Consider the following 17,707-nt stretch of genomic DNA (forward strand, 5'->3'; position numbering starts at 1 on the left):
GACTGTGCAAATGAAACATTACGTGTTTTTATGGGTGCAAAGATGTCCAAGTTGGCTGTAAGGACATTATTGAATGCTAAAATTTTATCCTCGAGAGGAGCAGAAGACATGTCAACTAAAGAAGAGACAATCGAGTTTGCAAAAATAGCATGATCAATTGATTGCCATTTACGGAAAGAAATAGTTCGTGAAGTCTCTCTACTAGACTGAAATGTTTCAATATTAAAAAAGATAGCTAGATGATCAGAAAGTCCAGCATCCACAACAGAGAGATTAGAAAGAGATGAGTCATTTGCAATAATTAAATCTAACGTGTGTCCTTTACAGTGAGTGGGGACATTTACAAACTGAGAAAAATTAAAACAGTCCAAGAGTGATAGAAAATCCTTGGCCAAGAGACAGGCTTTCTGATCTACATGCAAGTTAAAATCACCCAGAATCAAAATTCTCTTAACTCTGACAGACAATATAGAAAGAAGATCAGCAAACTCAGACAGAAAGTCCTTATTCAGTTTAGGAGGTCGGTAGATAGTGACCATGGCAGAATGGAGAGCAGAGTGAGTATCCGACACATTTAAAACAAGACATTCAAAAGTTTTAAAAGGAGGAACGGACACAGGGTGAATCTTGTATTGCAGTTTGTAAAGAACTATAATACCACCACCTCTACCTGTAGTTCGTGAAACGTCAATGAGTCCAAAGCCCGCTGGAGTCAGCTGATTAAAAAGAAAACCATCGTCCTGTTTGTGCCATGTTTCCGTGATGAAAAACAAGTCCAGCTTATTGTCCATGATAAAATCCGCCAGTAATAGAGCTTTGTTGTTCACTGAGCGCGCGTTCAGTAACGCGGCTTTTAAAGGGCTTGTAGACGGCGCATCACTGAACTGCCGCTCATACGGCAGAGCAGAAAAGTTAGTAAGATCAACCCCGGAGGATGACAGTCTTGTAGTCCTTCGTCGGCAGTTCAAAACTGGGATGGAAGATGACGAGGAAGAGATGTAGCTTCGTCCTGTGCTCCGATGAATATACCGCTTGGGCCGCAGTAATCCAGCCCTGTCACAGCGGTCGTAGGTGTCCCCCGACAGATAGTAATTCCGCTTCAAGGATAAGAGCTGGCGAGAGGTGTACTGTAAGGCCATGTCTTTAATGTTCATTAAAGCCTCGTCTGCATGGCCTTCAGGGTCTGGAATAATTTTTTTACAATTCAGCCAAGGTAGTGAGACCTTCAGTTTCCCATCTTTGGCTTTGGCTATGTTGTCTGGAGTTGGGGGGTTTAACCGTCCTTCAAAAGGTTTGAAAGGCAAACTTTCTGGTTCTCTAAGGCTCATGTGGGTTACTTACCCACGTGCAAAGTCATATATGATAACATTTGGCATGTGCTTCCAAGCAAGCAACATGTCTGCAAAGTCACGTGGGCTTTCTGCTCGAATGTTACACTTTATGCTGTACACAATGCCGCATGGGCACATAATTACATCCCAACCACCTGAGATGGGGGGGGAGTTGTTTAACCAACTAAAAAGGGCTTCATCCGTACAGAGTACACTGAAAATAAAAGTCAGATAATTAAAGAGAAGCACCTTTGGAAGTTATTACACCCAGGGACAAACCCTTCAAAATAATGGTAGCACACACGAAGTAAACTATGTAAAATGTAGCTTACCTGAAGCAGCCCAGATCTTTTGAAAAACCTTGTCGTATGTCTGCCTGGACTTCATGTACATAATTTACATAATTTCATAACTACCTGAACCTATAAATTATAACAAATGAAATATATGAGGAGACACATGTTTTTGAAAATAATGGCAACTAAAAATAGAAAATATAATGAATTGTGTTTTTACCTTCTGCTTCTACAGTTCCTCTCTTAGGCGGTCCTCTGTTACTGTCATTTCAGAGACCTCAGTCGGTTTTGGAGGATGGACTTTTTGATATTCTGTATTAAGGACATGGTTTGATCTACATTTTTTTGGACCTATCGATGGTGCCCAAAAGTTGTAACTGGGTGGGACTGTAAAAGGATTTTTTTGTTGACGTTTGAAAATATCACATCAAACAACAAATAATTGTTAAAATAGCTTAATATCTACATAGTGATAGATGTAAACATTTTATGCATCTATGTCCATGTTACTTTGTTTGTTTGCCACACAATTTAGCAGTCATATAAAAAAAAAAGGCTTACATATTTATAAATTGTTTGCTTGCTTGAAATACTCATTACAAATCCTCGACCAATCCTCTCAAATGAAAGTGCCTCCCCAAAAAAATGCATATCAACCTCTCCGTTGAAGTCTTCTGGGGGTGGTGAAAGGTCACTTACTAAAGAAATAATGTAAAAACATTACACAGAAGTTAAATGTGTATAAAAAATTAAAAGCTGTGTGAAACTCTGGGTGTATTTGGGCGAAAATTAATACTACAAGATAACACTTTTCAATGAAAGCATGTTTACCTGACAAATGGAAGGCCCCCTTCTTATGGAGGTCCATGATGACAACTGGTGGATGGTCCCCACAGTTCACGGAGTTCAAGGAGTATCTGATCATTAAAATTGTGTATGCCATCTTTCCACTCTTGGTAGTGAAAGTAGGCTCCACACTGATGACAAGACTTACAGTAGGTAGAAACGTCTGTAAATTCAAAGATTCAACAAAAATCACAAAACAATTTATCAGAACAAAACAAGAATTAAAAATATATAATTCTAATGGATAAATATAATTGCAGTATATAATAATATAGCCTTAGCTATAAATAAATAATAATAATTTAAAGTGAAGGTAAGTAAGGACTGGGCTTTCTCATTCTCTCACTTGGGAGAAATCCAAACGTTTCCATATTTGTGATGTTTCCCATTTGAAGCTTAGCGTTTATTCATGAGGTAAAATAGGCTTTGTAGTTCATGCGTGTTTCAGACAGGACAGGAAAAAATCATGTGAAAAAAAATATATAAACTATGATTAAACAAATGTTTGTTAGGTATATCATACTATTAACTATACCTCTTATTTCATCAAGAGTTTTTCCTCTTAGTTCAGGCAGTTTACCCTGTTCAAGGGCTAGAAGCAGTCGAAATTTTTCCCACCTGAACTGTTGCATCAGGTAATCCATAATATTCATTATGCACATTAATATTGTGGCCTAAAAAGTCTGCTAGTCGGTCCATTTCATAATTTTTTTTATTCAGACTTTGCTACTTGTTTCCTCAGTTGTGTGGATCTTACTGTGGATGAGTTGCTCCACACAGAAAGTCACAATCTGTAATAGCTAGTGCACTTCGGTATTGCAAAGAGGAATTCATTATCTTCTTTTCGCTTCTCAACAAGCAGTTCCAGAGCTTTAGAGCTTAAAGTTCCTGGAAGGCTGATTCGGCACTTCTTTGAAGATAGCTGTTAAGCTTTTCAATGTCTTGAGTCAGTGGCAGTTTAGTGGGCTTGTTGTATTTTGCGTCACTGATGGTGCACAATGCTGTGTGAGATATATATTCTGACCACTTTGTTTTATACGGTTTCTGGAATGATTCTGCATTGTGTGCCAACTCTGCATCTTCTCAAATAAGAGATATCCAATATTTTCAAAACTAGGCTTGGAGATTGATAAGAATGTGTGCTTTTGTGAAATCCTGCAGTTTCTTTAATTGCTTGTATGACATCCATAAAATTTGCTGGATTCATGGCATCTTCCAAAGTGGCAGATGGACATAGTTTCTGCAATGTTATTAGGAATCTTGCAACTTTTTGGCGTATATACTCATGCTTCGTTTTTTGAAATCCATGCCAATTATGCTGAGACTGAGCAAACTGAAGAAGCCCAAAATCATTTCTCACCACTCGCGATTTCATCTTCATTCATGTGACTTCAAGAATCCTCTCTCTACCTCCAGTTGCCACATGTGTTTTTGCTGGTTTGCATTTGCATCGTCGCATGTGCCTCCACAGTTCCTGGTGCACAAATATTACCTTACAGTGCAAACAACACTCATAATTGTTGTGTATTAAACCTGTGCTTTTAACTGCTCGTCATTTTACTTTTAATGTACCTTCTCCTGTGTTAAGGACATTGTTGTGTTTGAATTTCCCTCTGTTTCTCAGGTTTTCCAAAAGTCGTTTTCTTCTTTTTTGGATCCAACTGGTAAGCTAAGTGCCTGAGCTATTTCCATGTTTTCTTGGGCATGTACTTTTAAAATGCCATGTAATTTTTGATTGTGCTTTTCCACAAACGAAGCACAAGTTCTGGCCAGCTTTAGCGATACAGGATTTTGAACAACTGGCGATGTTTGGTGTTGTGTTAGATGTTGTATTGTCAATTTCTGTGAAGTCCATGGAAACAGACTGATCATATATGGTTGCATCCAGTGTTTTTTTTTCATATGCTGTTGACTCATCCAGTTGACTATTGACTGAGTGTTGCTGTTCACTGTCCTTTTCTGTATCAAAATGCTCACTTAATTTAGTAGTCTTTCAAAACATTGTGGGTGTACAGTGAAGCAAGCTGGTTGAACGTAAAGAAGCTAGCTAAAAATGCAGACTGATATTAAAAAAACAACCTATCAAATACTAATCACTTCAGAAGTCAGTGCCTCCCACACACAGACTTTACATGGGTTGGGCCGCCCAGATATATTAACATCCACCCAAGAAAATATGGAGAAACATTTTTTCCTTTTTTTTTTTAACACGCCCAAAATAATATTTTATTTGACATTATTCAATATTTAGATTTAGATTTAGAATATGTGTACCATTTACAGATAGAGGAACTCACGGCAAAGTAAGAACTACTATACCATTAAAATGCTGTAATTTTGCTTAATTTACAATGCATATAATAATACATAATATTAGTCAATCAGTCAATCAATCACCTTTATTTATATAGTGCTTTAAACAAAATACATTGCGTCAAAGCACTGAACAACATTCATTTGGAAAACAGTGTCTCAATAATGCAAAATGATAAAGGCAGTTCATCATTGAATTCAGTGATGTCATCTCTGTTCAGTTAAATAGTGTCTGTGCATTTATTTGCAATCAAGTCAATGATATCGCTGTAGATGAAGTGACCCCAACTAAGCAAGCCAGAGGCGACAGCGGCAAGGAACCAAAACTCCATCGGTGACAGAATGGAGAAAAAAAAACAGCCCAATTAGAAGCACTACTGGCACTATCAACTATCATCTGAACAATGTCCAAAAGAAAAGTGGACTACAATGCTGCCAACAGAGTCACAGATAAGCATGTGAACTTTGCTAATCAGAAGATGAAGGTATATTTGTATGATGATTAATGTATAGAGGGGCGCAATAGTAATGGTCTCTAGGGCATTATTGTGTTTTTATACTTTTTGATGATGTTTTTATCTTGTAGTGCTAATTTGTACTTCATTTCTCCTTATAAACTCAATCAAGGTCTCCCTGGCTGCCCAGACTTTGAGTAGCTCTGTGGCAGTGGCACCCTGCATGTTACAGGAGGTGGGCTATCCAGAGTTCAGAGATTGTGAGGCTACTTCAGAATTCATTAAGGTAATGCAGCCCAGGGATTTGCATCATTTGACCAAAATGATTTCTAACATTTGAGTGATTAATTGGTTTAACCCCTTTAACCCTTTAACACCCACCCTACCTTTGTGGTTGGTCTGCTGGTCAGCAACCCCAAAACGAGGGTGGTTGTTAAAAGGTGAATGCCACCAGAATTTAACCCTTTATCTTTTTCTTATCAAATTCAACAATATGCAAGAACTTGGATAAAACTGTTTATACCTACCTCATACTTACCTCAGAAGCACCCTTATTGTCACATGTCAGATTTACATGTTTAAAGCAGTGCATCAATTTAATTTTAAAAAGCATAGCCACAGAGGAAATGGAGAGAAATTAAACTATGCCTCATACTTTGGTGTTTGCTATCTGATACCTGTTGACACTCAGTTATAGTGATGATTTCAGTGCTTCCGGTTAATTTAGATATTTGTTTATAGATAACAGACAGGCTGTTTGACATCTTGAACAGCCGCAATCTCAGAGCCAAAGGGTTCAAAGCCCCCCTTGGTTCTAGGAATTGGACAAGCACCAGGGAGTTCTTGTCAAAAGCCAGGGGGTACTTGCTCACTTTGAAGATGGAAGATGGCAAACCCCTTTACCGAACAAAGAGGTCTTTTAAAATAGTGACTGTTGTATTAGTGATGCACTGACACCATTTGTAGTCGTCAATACCCAGTACAAATTCTTTATTATAATTAAATGATCAGAATGAGGTGGCCGATTTAGAAAATATGGTTTTATTTTATTCTTCGTTTGATGTATACAAGTAGTCAATTTACGAATCATTAAATTATTTAAGGTAAAACTCTACCGGTTTCAGTGCATCCCTCAAGTCCATGATATAAGTTCATGAGATGCTCTGTTCTCTTGTTTATCTATCTTCTGCATCGAGTTCATAAGATGCTCTGTCCTGTAAGATGTTCGGTCCTGTCTGCATCAAGTTCATAAGATGCTCTTTTCTGTCTGCGTCAAGTTCATAAAGTGGTACGTATTATTATTATGATACTATCTTGCTCCAATGTGTTTGCTGTCTGCAAATTTGTTTCAGTTCCAATTCTCTTGTATTCAGTTTTTTTCTCCCCAGATGCCGGTGTTAAAATGGTATGTATTGGATGGTCTGCATGTTATGTTGTGAATTGATTCCAGAAGATTTAGTGTCCTAAAAGTAATTTTAAGAATCCTAAACCTCACACTGATTATAATTTTAAGGTCAGGGATGCAAACTAGTCAGCTTTACACCCAATTATGGCAATTAAGTTAATTGTGTGAAATGTGGATTTGTGTCTGTCCTGAGAAGTGCTGCTCTGGGAGCATTCACCATTTTCACCCTGTACCGTTAGTTTGCATCCCTGCTTTCTTGTGTCCTGTTTTGGGAGGATCATCATAGTAATACAGTATTTGCTTTTGAAGATTCCTTTCTGTCCTGGGCTTCATCATAAACATTGACACATTGATGTCGATGGTTCCTGTGCTGCTTGAAGGACAGCGATATGTCCTGACCTACAGGTTCAGCCAGGACCACTTGGAGCTTCTCTTCAACTCCATCAGGGCATCCGGTAGGGTTCATCATTAATATTTACCAGCCGCTACACTAAGTGACACAAAGTGTCAGCAAACGCTTGTATTGTTTTCAGTTTGTCGGTCCATATGGTTTTATTTTTTGTAAAATGTGTTTTCTGAAGACATGCACAGTAACCCTAACCCTAAGACATATCAATCAATCAATCACCTTTATTTATATAGTGCTTTAAACAAAATACATTGCGTCAAAGCACTGAACAACATTCATTAGGAAAACAGTGTGTCAATAATGCAAAATGATAGTTAAAGGCAGTTCATCATTGAATTCAGTTATGTCATCTCTGTTCAGTTTAAATAGTGTCTGTGCATTTATTTGCAATCAAGTCAATGATATCGCTGTAGATGAAGTGACCCCAACTAAGCAAGCCAGAGGCGACAGCGGCAAGGAACCGAAACTCCATCAGTGACAGAATGGAGAAAAAAACCTTGGGAGAAACCAGGCTCAGTTGGGGGGCCAGTTCTCCTCTGACCAGATGAAACCAGTAGTTCAATTCCAGGCTGCAGCAAAGTCAGATTGTGCTGAAGAATCATCTGTTTCCTGTGGTCTTGTCCTGGTGGTCCTCTGAGACAAGGTCTTTACAGGGGATCTGTATCTGGGGCTCTAGTTGTCCTGGACTCCGCTGTCTTTCAGGGCAGTAGAGGTCCTTTCTAGGTGCTGATCCACCATCTGGTCTGGATACGTACTGGATCCGGGTGACTGCAGTGACCCTCTGATCTGGACACAGACTGGATCTGGTGGCTACGGTGACCTCGGAACAAGAGAGAAACAGACAAATATTAGCGTAGATGCCATTCTTCTAATGATGTAGAAAGTACGGTGTTATGTGAAGTGTTTCCGGTTCCGGTTTACCTAATTAATGCAGCCTAAAAATCCTTTAAAATCCATACACAGTACCTGGAAGTGTCACAAACCAAGTATTTAGAATCAATTTATCTGTTTGCCGAATTTATCACCACTGATACAGTCTGAATTGTATGATAATGTCTTCAACTTAATTTATATGGAAAGATCATTCAGGGGTGGTTAGTTCTAATTTTATTTTTTTTATTTTTTTTTAAAGTATAAACCATTTTTAAAGCATGTATTGAATATCTGTGTACTATACTCATATATCTTGTTTTTTTTGTTTGTTTTTTTTTTAAGGTGGCTGGAATAACAACCCTAATGCCAGCCAGTTCAAGTAAATCTTTAGGAAGGTGATGGCCCGGTGTGGGGTTGTTAAACCATGCAGAGGCAATGTGACGGCACAGGATGACACAGAGTCCCTACCAGCTGTCATTGACACCTTTCATTCATTCATTCATTCAAACCTTTATTTAACCAGGATAAAAAAAACTCCTTGAGATTAAAAATCTCTTTTACAAGAGTGTCCTGGCAAGGGGCAGCAACGTAGTTTCAAATAAATACATAGACAATAACAAGTAAGTACATTGACACACTTTCACTCATAATATTCAAACAACAATGTCATAATTTTTTATATATATATAAAAAAAAAAAAAAAAAAAAAAAAAAACTGGGTCCTAAATCTATTTAAAAACAATGACAGACTGGCTTTCTGCAAGGTCCTTTAAAAAGCCTTTAAAAGAATTAAGTGAGACCAACTCCTTCAACTGTAGTTCCTTCTGAAGCTGATTCCATGCAGATGGTGCTGCAACATTAAATGCTAATTTGCCAAAGTCAGTGCGGGCTTTAGGGACTGTCAATAAAAACAGATCCTGTGAACGCAAGTGATATGCCCCTACACACCTCGGGAGGATGTAAGCTTTCAGATAAGGAGGAAGTATTCCTAATACTGCTTTATAAATAAAAAGATGCCAGTGCATCCAACGCCTAATGGAGAGGGAGAACCACCCGACCCTAGAGTACAGCAGACAGTGATGAGTGTGAGATTTTAAGTTTGTGATGAATCTTAAGGCTCCATGAAACACAGAGTCCAAAGCATGAAGACACTGGGAGGTTGAATGCATATATAAAATGTCACCATAGTCCAAAACAGACAAGAATGTTGCATTTACAAGTTGTTTTTTTGATTCAAAAGATAAACAAGACTTGATTCTAAAAAAGAAACCCAACCTCAACTTCAGTTTTTTAACCAAATCTTAGGCATGCAATGTAAAAGACAGTGACTGATCAATGGTAATGCCCAAGTATTTGTAATTTGACACTTCTTCGATTTCTGTACCTGAAAGTGTACAAATAGTTGGGACATTGTTTTTTGTTGATTTTTCCCGAGTGAAAGTCATGACTTTAGTTTTGAGTTTAGAACCAACTTTAAAGTAGCCAGATTATGTTGCAAGATGTTAAAAGCAGATTGTAAATTTGTGATTGCTTGACCTAATGTGGACCCAGAGCAGTAGAGAACAGTATCATCAGCATAGTAATGGTAGTTTGTATTATTTATATTATTGCAGAGGTTGTTTATATAAATGCTAAAAAGAAGTGGCCCAAGGATTGAGCCTTGAGGCACCCCTTTTAAAATATTTAGGGAGGCAGAAGTGAGGCCATCTACTTGCACACATTGTGTTCTCCCTGATAGGTAACTGTTGAACCATCCCACTGCTTGTTCTGATAGTCCAATAGAGGTGAGTCTTTGAAGAAGTATTTTATGGTCCACTGTGTCAAAAGCTTTTGACAAATCAATAAACAGTGCTGCACAGTGCTGCTTATTGTCTAAGATTTTGATCAGATCATTTACAACCTTTGAAACAGCTGTTAGCTGTAGATATGTCCTCTGCAGCAGGAGGAGAAGATCTTCCATCCCCATTTGCTGACATTCCTGCCCTAGTACATGACCACAGCTACCTTCCCATCCGCTTTGATGGTCTTGTGGACAACGCTCTCGTGTACATTTCAGGTAAAGGCTGACTGAAAGTTGATTTTGCCTATAACCGATAGTGCCAATAGTCAAATTCTGGGGGAAAACAATCTTGCGATAGTCCATAAAGAGAAATCTTCCCTTAATTTCCACATCCTTATTAATGATTATTATTATAAGTAATGATATTATTATACTAACTCAAATTTCAGGATTTTTTGTGCGACGGGCTCTGAAGAAGCTGTCGTGTGATGTCTGCCGTGCCAGCCTCATGATAGACGCTGCATCTGCCATCAAGGACCAGAGCTACCACCTGCTGACCTTAAAAAACAATGGAGGTCTGGTGATTCCCTCAGAAGGCACAGTGTGGGTCGTCAGGGCAGCAGAGTGGGTCATCCGTCAGGCATCAGCAAGTACCAGACGATCACAGCCCATCAAACTGCTAGAGGTCGTGTACACTGTACGGAAGAGGATAGGGTCAGAGGATGTGTTTGTGCTCGGGGAGCACATTGGCAAAATGCAGTATGGCATAGACAGCCACCACCATACGCTGTTAACAGTAGTTGTGTCCCTGTTTTTTAAGCTAAGGCTGCACCACATCGCTAAAATGACTAACCTTACCTTACAGAGCAACAACATGCGACAGAAGCTCAATAAAACTTTCCTTTTCAAAGGGCATTAGCCCAAGCTCTGTTATTTGGGGTAATTTTTTTTCCTCTCTGTCCTCCACAGTAGTGTAGATCTCTCTACAGGGTGGGGACATGCAGCATTTTTTTATGTATATTTGTAAAGGGGAATCTTGTATCTATTTTTTTTATTGCAAATGTCACTTTTATAATAGTAAAAAAAAAATTTAAAATAGACTTTTGTGTAATTATTCCATATTTTGTGTAGTCATTCTATATAAGTCTACAAGAAACTTCAGAGTGTTACCTTTCATTTGAGACCAGGATTATGCTTCTACACCAAGAGGTTACCACACAGTAAGCCTTTATTTTCAGTATGTATTTTGGGTAACCAAAAGTCCTATGGGGAGTTTCGATAGGGCATTTTACAAAACGCATGAGCATACCTTGGCAAATAAATGGTCTAAAGTACTCTTATTTCATTCTATATTGATCTGCTTTTGCACACAGCTTTACAAGACCTGGTGCTTGGGCTCAGTTGTGTATCTAAAGTCATATCAAGTGACCTAGAAGCTGAAATGTGGTCAGTTGAGATGCTTGTTATCCAGCAGAAAGAAAAAACAATATTCTAGCCTCTATAACTCTGTGCCAGTACTTCACGCAATTATTCTGATTGTTTCCTAAGAAACTACAGGGTCTCCGCTTTCTAAAGAGGTCAGGCATTTGATGGTAGGCAAAAATAGCTTCAGAACATCTCTGAAGTAGGCACAGTGCAATGTCGAGGGGAAAAGCCTAGTAAATGGCCCAACCCTGAAGAAGTTAAAATAAACGTAATAATTCAAATTATTTTATTATAATATTAATATTATAAAAGTGTGTGTTTGTGTGTAATCATGTTGCCAATATGTACACTGAGTTTTAGTAGCCTATATATTGATTTAACATAAATACCTTGGGCGTATGTATATTCATTGCACCTATATGTTCTGTCCAATGTTATTTTCATATGGAAGTCCATGGTTATAATTATTCATAAGTATGCAGTGTCATAAGTACATCTCTGACGTTTATAACAAACCAAACAGTTTGAAAATCAGTAGAAAATTGAGCAATTTATGGTTATTTAAAAAGCACATGCACCATTAAAACACAATGTTACGAGTGAGCAAGCTGACTGTGACAAGATGGCCGCCAGGTGCGGACGTTGACCTATATTGGCCAGCAGCGCGGACGAGACATGGGTAAGACCAGAGCCGTTGAAAAACAGAGTTGCGACACTCCCATAGACTCCCATAGGAACTTTGGAATGCGGAAGTAAAGCGTGTCGTGGAGCAGCCAATAGTTCCAAACACTGATAGTTCCAGCGCTGAACTCCACACATTTTCAATGTTTCTGAAGTACGCTCGCTGGTAAATTTATGAAATTACTGTATTTTCAACATTTGAACGCATTAGCCGACCTCTCATGAATTTATATAACAGTTGTATTTTATGTAGCCAGCTTTATTAATGTTTATTGGAGCCTGAGGAAGGTAGATTCTTAATCGCTGCTTAAGTAACAAACACTTAACTAATATTAGCTACCATAATCTGATGATGGGCTACATTTACCTCAAATTTTCTTCAAGTTCGTTGGCATTCAACGTTTATCGTCGGTTGTTAGATTTGTTGTTAAAGTGATTAACACTTGTTTGCGACCGTATTAGTACACCTGATTACAATTCACTTTAGCTAGTTTAACTATAGTTTTTGTTTTTTATTTATTTTTACTAGCTCAACTAGATAACATAGCTAACTTGTATCTTGCATCTTACAGACCGTTTGTAAGACAGTGCATTGTGATGATAGGATATGTAGCATAAATGTGGATGATCCCAGCAAATAAAAAGTATAATTGCAAAAAGAAAGATTATTAATCTATTTTTAAATTGAAGAGGCTGACATGTGAAACAATTTGAGACTGAAATTTGACCAAAAAACTGAAGTAATGATTTTAATAGTGTTATTTAGAATACAGTGAAGAATTTCAGCTGCATAACTCATGTTCTTGGCTCTTAAAATTTTGATGAAAGAAGCACATGTACACTGCTGCTCTGGAAAAAATATCAAGGAAAATATATCTACCCTCTCACAGGATGTAATGTTTAATTAAATGTTTTGTTGAATGCAATTGGTTGCCTTGTATATTTTTCACTGTTGACATTTTTTCTTGACTTAAGCTGAGCAGCTTCTGGCATTCATTGATATTCACTTGTTGTGCATGTGTGTATATTTATGTGAATGTGTCTTAACATAACTTTAGGATGTTAGTAATTATGACCATAGAAGCACAAGAAAAATATATACAGCACATACTGTAAATTATTATACGTTTGTGGAGCATTTCCCTCCAAAATTAAATGCACACAAAAATTAATTAAATTCAAGGGCTTTTATTGGCATAAACGTTATAAGAACATTTCCAAAGCATCAAAATAAAATTTTAAATACACACAATACATACAGTAATATTAACATTAACAGAACTGGGTGAGGAACAGCCAAACTCAGCTAAAAAAAAAAAAACATATACCACTGCAAGACGCAGCAACAAGACACAAGACGGATGTGCTGCTTCAGATGTGCTGCCCAAACTCTGTTGAAGAAGCACACAGAAATTGAGGACTTGTCAGCAGTGTCACCCAAAGAAACTTACTGCAGCAGGTGAAAGGCAACTCATGCTTACTTGCCTCGCAATCAGAAGATATCCAGCAGTACCATCAGCTCAGAGCTGCAGAAAACTGTGGGACCCTAGTACATCAATCTATCGTCTGGTGAAGTCTGGTCAGAAGTGGCTGGCCAATTCCTAAGTAGACGGTTTTAAGACAACTTTGATTCCCTTTTTTGATCCATTTCTAATTTTGACTACTCTATATTATATATACATTTATTTAATTTTAAGTTATAGTGTGTGTGTGTATAATAAACACATTACATATAGTGTTTATCTGTGTATGTGTGTGTGTATGTCACAAGGTGACGATCTTTAGGGGCGGAACCAAAATTCGGGAAGTTTGGTTCCGCCCGGAAATGTTTCCGCCCGGACCGGAAAAACAGAACACCGGAACTTCCGGTAGCGCCGTAAGAGGGAAAATCAGGGAATTCGATGCACCTGTGCCTAGTTAGGGACAGCGGTTGGTGATTGGAGGATACGCTGGACAAGGCAGTACTTAAGGCCAAGTTATTTCACAGTCTGAGAGCTCTTTCTGGTGTGTGTGAAGCACTGTGTTGTGCCCGTCTTGGTGCGCTGCTGGTGGCTGTCTAACTCTCTCTCTCCCTCAGGCTGGAATTGTATGATTGTGAAGACATCGCGAACCTTAAAGGTTGAGAAGTGAACGGATTATACGGCGAATTGAGACGACGTGAAAAAGGGGATTGGAAGCAGCATTGATGTGAGTACTAAGAGCAAGCCGAAAGTGCCCTGTATATTGACCTGGTGTTGTGTAGATCTCTCCAGGAGGAGGAGGGCGGCCCTACCCCTAATATAGCGTGGTGGGAGAGCCAAAGGAATACTTATTGAAGTAGTCACAACGACGACATCACTAGCTAGGCCGCATATTCCATCGCCAGATCCGAACCAAGCGAAGTGAAGGAAGACGGGTGTCCTTTTCGTACACTGAGTGTGGTGGGTGAGTCTTCGTGCTGTGAAAACCTATAATTTTGACGTGGTGCTGTATATTGCTGTGGGTTGCTGTGTATTGCCGTGTGTCCTGTCAGATAAACCCCCGCCTTCACGCACTTCGTCGCGGGAGGACAAGGAGACTGCTGGTTCTAGCCTAGTTCAGTACAGTATATGTTGTGAGCGTGCTTCAGATCTCCGGAGAAAGAGAGAGAGTAACGCAAGGAGAAACAGAGGAAACCTGTACGTACAGTACGCTGTGTCCAGCCCAGAGGTGAGAGCCATTCAAAGCAAACTAACTGTGCTATTGTGCCCAAGTTGATACCTGTGGAGAGTGAAGGAAAGCGAGAGTGAGTAACACAAGGAGAAACAGAGGAAACCTGTACTTACAGTACGCTGTGTTCAGCCCAGAGGTGAGAGTCATTCAAAGCAAACTAACTGTGCTATTGTGCCCAAGTTGATACCTGTGGAGAGAAAAGGAGAGAGTGAATAACACGAGGAGAAATAGAGCGAACCCTGTACTTACAGTACGTTGTGTCCAGCCCAGAGGTGAAAGCCATCCAAAGCAGAGTAACTGTGTTTTGTGTCCAAGTTGATACCTGTAGAGAGGAGGAGAGAGAGTGGATAACGCGAGGAGAAATAGAGCGAAACCTGTACTTACGCCGCTGCCTGTGGAGAAAGAGAAAGCGAGTGAGCACCCAAGGAACGAACTGTGTGAACTAGTACTTACTGTGAGCTGCAATCAGCGAAGAGGTGAGAGCAAAAAAAAAACCAAGCCGAATTAACTGTGCCTTTGCGTCCCAGCCGTTGCCTGTGGAGGAAGAGAACGAGAGTGGGCACCCCGAGAACGAACTGTGTGAACCAGTACTTACCGTGAGTTGTATTCAGCGAAGAGGAGGAAGAAGGAGGGCGCTACGGATACCTAAGACTCTAGCCGGGCCCCGAGTCCCACGCCCTTACTCTGAAGGGCGCAAACGGCCTCGACATCCCATATATTGGCTACCGATTGACGGACCTAGAGGTTCACGGAGTGATGGTCCCCCAGAAAGGTGTGATTATCGTGCAAGACCATTGTCTGGGTGCACATCGAGCCCTGTTGGGCATGAATGTCCTCGCTGATTGCTGGGAAGAGCTATTTCGGGCTAGGCCCGTATCGAAGATACCACCTGCAGAGAGGCCCAAGTGGGAGTGTGTGGTAGCTGACTGTCGAAGGGTGCAAATGAGCCAAGTCTGCAGAGAACAGGAAGAGGTAGGAAGAGTGATGTGTCGTTTTGCTTTGTCTGTCCCCGCAAAAAGTGAGGCTGTTGTGTGGGCGCGAGTACCGCCCCGAAGAGCGGGCCCAGAAGAGTGGGTGCTGGTGGAGCCCCATGTGGATTGTCCACAAGTGGAAGTGGCACGAGGACTAGCGACGGTCCGGCGGGGGAGAGTCCCCGTGAGGATACGGAATGTACACCCATACGCGGTGCAACTACATCGGCACCAACGATTAGCCCGTCTGACAACGGTTACACCCCACCAAGTAAGGGAAGAGAGGGATATTAGTTTTTGTCAGGTGTGCCCCACTGTCATCGAGGTGGCCCTGACACAAGTAGACACCCCATGGGGTGGTATGGAGAGGAGTGTGCCGAGCCACCTGGCGGGTGAGTCCTTACAAGGGGAGGATTTAGAACAAGCACAGACACAGAAGTTACAGGCCCTCCTTCGGAGATGGCAGCATGTGTTCGCCACCCATGATGAAGACTACGGATGCACCCAGGTGGTACAACATCATATACCTACCGGGGATGCAGTGCCCAGCCGGGAGAGGTATCGCCCAATTCCGCCCACTTTGTATACCGAGGTACGTACACTCCTGCAAGGCATGCTGAAGCAAGGAGTTGTCAGGGAAAGCAGCAGCCCGTGGGCGGCCCCCATAGTGCTGGTGCAAAAGAAGACGGGGGCTTGGAGATTCTGCGTGGACTACCGTAAGCTGAACCTCGTGACTAAGAAAGACGCTTTCCCTTTGCCGCGGATCGAAGATTCGCTTGCCAGCCTCACGCAGTCGGCATGGTACTCTACCCTAGATTTGGCCAGTGGCTACTGGCAGGTGCAGGTGGCCGAAGCAGACCGGGAGAAGACTGCCTTTACAACCCCGTTTGGACTATTTGAATGGGACCGGATGCCTTTCGGGCTCTGTAACGCTCCGGCCACCTTCCAGCGGCTGATGCAGCGGTGCTTGGGAGGTCAGTTAATGGAGTCAGTACTAGTTTACCTGGATGATGTGATTGTCTACTCCCCAGATTTTGATTCGCACCTCGAGGAAGTCTTTCGGGCCATGGAGAAGTACGGATTGAAACTACAGCCCAATAAGTGTCACTTACTACGGAGAGAAGTCAACTTTCTGGGCCACGTGGTCAGTGCGGCTGGAGTGTCCGTAGATCCTGGAAAGGTATCGGCCGTGAAAGACTGGAAGGCCCCGAGGACAGTGAGGCAAGTGCGATCCTTTTTAGGATTTGTGGGATACTATAGGCGTTTCATAAAGGACTTTTCAAAAATTGCTAAACCCCTTAATCAGTTGCTGGTTGGCACAGGTCGTAACCGGGGCCGGGGGTCGCCCAACGTAGACTGGGATGCAAATTGTGAGTCGGCGTTCCAGACATTGAAGCAGGAGCTGCTACAGGCCCCTATCTTGGCATACGCAGATTTCACAAAACCATTCCTTTTGTATACAGATGCCAGCAATCTCTGGCTGGGAGCGGTGTTGGCTCAACGGCAGGACGGAGTCGAGAGGGTCATCGCGTACGCCAGCCGGAGCCTCCACCCAGCCGAGAGGAACGATGCGAACTATAGTTCTTTCAAATTGGAGCTGCTGGCATTGAAGTGGGCCCTAAGTGAGAAATTTAAAGACTACCTCTGGGGTGCCAAGGTGACGATCATTACAGACAATAACCCATTAGTACACTTACAGACGGCGAAGCTGGGAGCCGTGGAGCAGCGGTGGGTGGCCCAACTGGCCAACTTTGACTATCAACTACAGTACCGACCAGGGCGTGAACACATGAACGCGGACGTCCTCTCAAGGCTGCCCGAAGCGGAAAGCCCCGGAGGGGCCAGCCCGGAGGAGGGCTATATGGTAGGAGCAGTAGAGGCACCAGGCAGCAGACAAGAGGCCGTGCCTGAGAACTGGGGATGGGATCCCCGTCGGTGGAGGGAGAGACAGGCCAGGGATCAAGATGTGCGGCTGGTAAGAGAATGGCTGGAACAGGGCCGACGGCTGACGCCAGCGGAGAGGTTAGCCCAGACGGACACTGGGAGGCGGCTGCTGGGGCAATGGGACAGGCTGGAGCTGAGAGATGGCGTTCTGTGCAGAAGGGTCAGTGACCCGAAGTTGGGCGAAGAAGTACGCCAGATCGTGGTACCCGCAAATGAGGTAACGGCGTTAGTTTCGGCGTACCACAACCAGTTGGGGCACCAGGGACAGGAGAGGACCGTGTCCCTGC

The sequence above is a fragment of the Carassius gibelio genome, chromosome A4 (assembly GCF_023724105.1).
Source record: "Carassius gibelio isolate Cgi1373 ecotype wild population from Czech Republic chromosome A4, carGib1.2-hapl.c, whole genome shotgun sequence".
NCBI lineage: Eukaryota > Metazoa > Chordata > Actinopteri > Cypriniformes > Cyprinidae > Carassius > Carassius gibelio.